Raw genomic sequence first — 5,913 nt, 5'->3', positions numbered from 1 at the left:
TGTAATATATTTTTCATCCTAAGATTAAAACATAAAGCGACATATATTGGTGAAATATTATCGTAGCTTGTGCAATTAATTGTTTGTGCCAGTAGCATAAAAGATGAGGCTGAAGTTGGCTCCTATTTATAGCTTCCTTTCTGAATTTCGTCTAATTTTCTGACACCGTGGGCGCTTTTAACCTGCTCTAATTTTAAAACTGCAATTCTTAGGCTCTTCCAACCTAGACTAGATTTTTATATTAATATCAGAATCCTATAAAAATACAGTTCGTAATCTGTTAAACATTTTTTGATTTGTGATTAGCATGTTTTCAGAAGTCTTTTGGATGAAAGTGGAAAAGGTCCAGTTCAAAAACTACAAATACTCTTAAAACCTAGACTAGATTATTCTAATTATACAGCAGTATGAAACCTTTATTTGATTCGTGAAAGTTCAATAAAGGCTATTTTCTTCACTTTTATTTGTATTGTGTGTGAGAACTATCATGGTATCAACATATTTTTCAGCACTGTGTTGTTTATGAAAAGGACTTTAATAATAAGAGTTCTGACTCTAACCCGTGAAATAAAACAGATGTAAAAAGTGCTGAAAATGCTCTTTAATACACAAATCAAATTAAGGTTTCACAAATCAAACACTGAATTGGACTCTTTCTGTCATTAATGTAGCATTATCTAGTCCAGGTTTCAAGAGTTTAGGTATAGTATTTTAAAACAATAAATAAGCAGATAAGCTGTTTTAAATAAGATGATAAACGATGTCCAGGGTGTCGAAACAATTAGTTGGATTTTAATCAGAAGCTGGAAATGGAAAATAAACAGCTTTGTTTCAGTACCTGTGACCCAGAGGTCACCAACATGGTGCCCATGGGCATCAAGCTGCCCACAGAATCCCTGTAGGGAGCCTAAGTCACTTCTGCATCATGGGTCCCCAGAAAAACGACAAAATGAATGCAAGTCAACGGGGGTAAAACCCAATTTCCAAATTCACTTTGCCTTACGACCTGAATCGCACATATGTTGTACTGCAATTTAAATGAAAGGTAATGATGGGTGTTTCGACCACGCCAGTCATGTACTTTGAGATTTAGTAGCTTGTAAAAGTTTGTAATTAGCATGTATACAAACTAGAAATCGGTACGCCACATTTGTGACGTCACCACATAATCTCCTCTCCCCTAGCACAGCTGCTACTTACCAAATGACCAGATCTATGGTGGTTCTTTCCTCCTGTGGGAAGTTTGCTGAAATTACAATCCTTTTTTGTCAGTTTCCTCCGTGTCTGGTTCAATGACGTCATGTTCGTGAAGCGCATTTGTAGTTCTGGACTTATTTTCACACAAAACCTAAAATATTGTCCCCCCGTTCGAAAATAAGCACGCTCTTGGTATCAAAATGCATCTTTAAAATTCACAGACATCATATATGAAATCCATGGCACAATACAAGCGGAATTAGAAAATAGCGTTTTTAGCTCCATTGACTTGCATTCATTTTTTCAATCTTCCAGGGACACATGGTGCAGAAGTGACTGAGGCTCCCTATAGGTAGCCTAAGCCACGCCCATCTACTTCTGGATCATGGGTCTCCTTAAATGAGGCAAACTGAATGCAAGTCAATGGAGCTACAAAAGCTATTTTCTAATCTTTTTTGTGTGCCATGGATTTCACATATGATGTCCATGAGTTTAGAGACACATGTTGATGCCAATACATTTAGGTGTTTTAGAGATAAAGTAAGAGAGGCCTGACTGAGATGGTTTGGACATCACCCCAGTCCTTGCACCACTTCATTAATAGATTTTAATAAAAGTAATACATTTTATTTGTAACACACTTTGCATTTCAATGAAATTTCAAAGTGCTCCCTGTCACATGGATGTGCTATAAATCGCAGGGCAAGCAAGCGTTTGACCCCAGCTGTTGAATGCACTACTTATGATTGTAAGGCAGGCTCCTTCTTTGGTGGTTTTTAAATACCGTTTAAAAAAACCATTTTTATGTGTTGGCTTTTAACTTGTGACTTGTTGGACAGTTTCCCGATTTATTGTCTTATCTGTGCTTTCAGTGTTTTCAATTTCTGTTATTTTCTGTTAAGCTGTTTCAATCTAGCTGTTTTATCTGTGCTTTTAGTGTTTTTTTTATCTTTGTTTTTGTTTGTTGTAACTGCATGTGCAGCACTTTGGACAGCTCTCATGTTGTATTTGAAATGTGCTACAAGTAAAATGGAATGGTATGGTGTGTCCCCCGGGAGAGACAATGATTGCATAGGTAGAAGGATGCTGAGGTTGGTTCCACCAGGCAGAAAGTCATCCACCCATCCATTCTCTTCCGCTTATCTGGGTGTGGGTCACGGAGGCAGCAGCCTAAGCAGGGAGGCCCAGACTTTCCTTTCCCCAGCTACTTGTGCCAGCTCCTCCGAGAGAGGCTTTCCCTGGCCAGCTGGGAAACATCCCTCCAGCATGTCCTGGGTCTTCCCTCGGGTCTCCTCCCAGTTGGACGTGCCCAGAAAAAACCCCACCAGGGAGTTTTAATCAGCTTCGCCCCCATCAGTGAGCCCCAGGGCAGCTGTGGCTACAATGTAGCTCATCACCGTCAGCATGTGAATGTGTGTATGCATGGGTAAATGACTGGGCCTGTTGTAAAGTACCTAAGGGGGTTGTAAAATCCTAGAAGGTGCTACATCAAATACAGGCTCTTTGCCATTTACAGTATCACCTTGACACATAGTTTTTGTACAGTGAGTGTAAGATTGAGACTATCAGTTTCCAACTGCTCACATTGATTATTTATGTTGATGTAGCTGGCTGTTTTAACAACCCATTTGTCTCTGTCCTCTCCTACTGCTTCTGTCCTCTTGTGTCTGTCCACCACCTGCCTGCTCCTTTTCAAACTAATGAACCTCCAGTGTGTGACAGGGTGAGTGTCACTGTATCCTGATTGATCATGCGTCCTGGCTACTTGGATGAGGGGATGTCCCTTTGGCTGACTGGTTCCCGCGCGTGACTCTCACCCGAGAGTCTGGGAATCGAGTCCCGACAAGGCCCCCATTTATCCACCTTGCCACATCTTCATTGAAAAGGGTGAAAAATCCAGATGAGATGTTATCCACATACAGTCTTGACTTGGCCCAGAACAAGATAATATTGGACCAAATTGTTGGTACTCTTTGGTTAATGAAAGACAACCCCACGTCACAGAAATAACTTGAATCTGACAAAAGTAATAAGAAATAAAATTTCTACGAATTTTGACCAATGAAAGTCAGACATTGCTTTTCATCCATATTTCAATGAAATTATTAAAAAATAAACTCATGTAACAGGCCAAAACAGGACAAAAATGATGGTATCCTTAACCTAATATTTTGCTGCACAACCTTTTGAGTCCATCACAGCAGTCAACCAATTCTTGTAACTGTCGGTGAAACTTTTGCACCTCTCAGCAGGTATTTTTTCCACTCCTCATGAGCAAACAGCTCCAGTTGTCTCATGTTGGATGGGTACGTTTTGCAGATGGCATGTTTCAGCTTCTTCCAAAGACGCTCAATAGAACTGAGGTCAGGATTCATAGAAGGCCACTTTAGAATAGTCCAATGTTTTCCTCTTAGCCATTCTTGGGTGTTTCTAGCTGTGTGTGTTTGGGTCATTGTCCTGTTGCAAGATCCATGACCTGCGACTGAGACCAAGCTTTCTGACCCTGGCTAGCACATTTTTCTCAACTGAAGATAGTCTTGAGATTACATCGTACCCTGCACAGATTCAAGAAACCCTGTGCCAGATACAGCAAAGCAGCCCCAGAACATAACAGAGCCTACTCCATGTTTCACAGTAGGGACAGTGTTCTTTTCTTGATATGCTTCATTTTTCCATCCTTGAACATAGAGCTGATATGTCTTGGCAAAATGTTCCATTCTTGTCTCATCTGTCCAAGGGGCATTCTCCCAGACGCTTTGCAGCTTGTCAACATGCAGTTTGGCATATTCCATTCTGGCTATTTTATTATCAGTTTTCAACAATGGTGTCCTCACACGCAGTCCACTTTGGCTCAAATAACCATGGATGGTGCAATCAGACACTAACGTTCCTAGAGCTTTAAGTTCACATTGGAGCTCTTTGAAAGTTTTTCTGGGCTCTTTTGTTACCACTCAGATTATCTATCTTTTTGATTTGTCATCAGTTTTCCTCCTGCCACCACATCCAGGGAGGTTGGCTACAGACCCATGGATCCGAAATTTCTGAATAACAAGTACAACTGTAGTTACAGAAACATCTAGCTGCTAGATACCAGATCAGTTCTTGCAGTGAATCCTACTCCCTGGTTTAATGACAGCCTTCTCAGCCTAAAGCGCCAATGCAGAAAAATTGAGCACTTGTGGAAGAAAACCCGTCTCCACGTCCACCTGCTGCACCTAAAGGATCTTCTGACATCCTTTAACTCTGCAGTCAGAGATGCTAGGGTTGCCTATTTTTCCAACCTGGTGTCCCAGAGCAAAGGGAACCCCAAGGTGCTGTTTAACACCATCAGCAGCATTGTCTCTCCTGCCTCTCCTACAGCCTCCATCCACTCTGTTGCAGACTGAGAACTTTCTGTCTTTCTTTGTGGACAAAGTCAATAAGGTTAGATCTAGCATGTCTCCTTCAGCCTTATCGCTGCCTCTCCCGACTCCAACCAGGCCCATCATCCTAGATAGCTTTGCTGCTGTTTCTTTGCCTGAGTTAACCAAACTAGTTAGCTCTATGAAGAGCTCTGCATCCTCCCTCCACATCTTACCCTCATCTTTGTTTAAAAGTGCTTTTCAGTCCATCGGTCCCAGCGTGCTCTCTATATTTAATGCTTCTCTGGTATCTGGTCAGGTCCCTGCCTAGCTTCCAGTCAGGTTTTTGTAGAGCTCATTCTACTGAAACAGCTCTTGTTGGGGTCTCTAATGACCTTCTGACTCACAGTGATGCAGGGGACTGTTCTGTTCTGGTCCTGCTGGACCTGACTGCAGCCTTTGACACTGTTGACCATCACCTGGAGAGGCTGAGAGACTGGGTAGGCCTATCAGGAACTGCTCTGGAATGATTCTCCTCTTATCTTTCTGAGCGTTCCTTTTCTGTGGCCGTCTCCAAGTTTAGGTCCTCCACCACCTCCCTTACCCATGGTGTCCCACAAGGTTCTGTGCTGGGGCCTCTGCTCTTCCTCCTCTATCTTCTTCCTCTTCAGCACATCCTGAGCTCCTTCAAAGGAATCTCCTACCATCTTTATGCAGATGACATCCAGCTGTACATCTCCTTTAAGCCCCATGAGATGTCTAAGCTGCAGCTGTTACACACCTGCTTAGACTCTATCAAAACCTGGATGGCTGGGAGCTTTCTACAGCTGAATGAAGATAAGACTGAGATCCTCATCTGTGCCCCAGACAAGCTGGTTCTCAAAGTCAGAGACTCTCTTGGTCAGCTTGCTTCTCACACCAAACCTTCCACCAGGAATCTTGGCGTGACCTTTGACCCAGCTCTCACCCTGCATTCTCATGTCAGTTCTCTTGTTCGCTCTTCCTTCTTCCATCTCAGGAACATTGCTAAGCTGAGTCCCATTCTGTCCCGCTCTGAACTTGAGACAGTTATCCACACCTTCATCTCCTCACGCTTAGACTACTGCAACTCTCTTTTCACGTGTCTGAGCAGAACCTCCCTGAACCGTCTACAGATGGTTCAGAATGCCTGTGCTCGGCTTCTGACCAAGTCCTCCAAACACACCCACATCACCCCGCTTCTCCTCCAGCTTCACTGGCTGCCAGTCAACGTCAGGGTTCATTTCAAGATCTTGGTTCTGGTCTATAGGCCCCTACATGGACAAGCACCATCTTACATTGGTGATCTTCTTAGTCCCTACACCCCCAGCAGGTCCCTGAGGTCCAGTGATCAAAG

This window comes from Nothobranchius furzeri, chromosome 11, assembly GCF_043380555.1.
Source record: "Nothobranchius furzeri strain GRZ-AD chromosome 11, NfurGRZ-RIMD1, whole genome shotgun sequence".
NCBI lineage: Eukaryota > Metazoa > Chordata > Actinopteri > Cyprinodontiformes > Nothobranchiidae > Nothobranchius > Nothobranchius furzeri.
The sequence above is the reverse complement of the archived record's forward strand: the minus strand, read 5'-3'. Positions refer to the sequence as shown.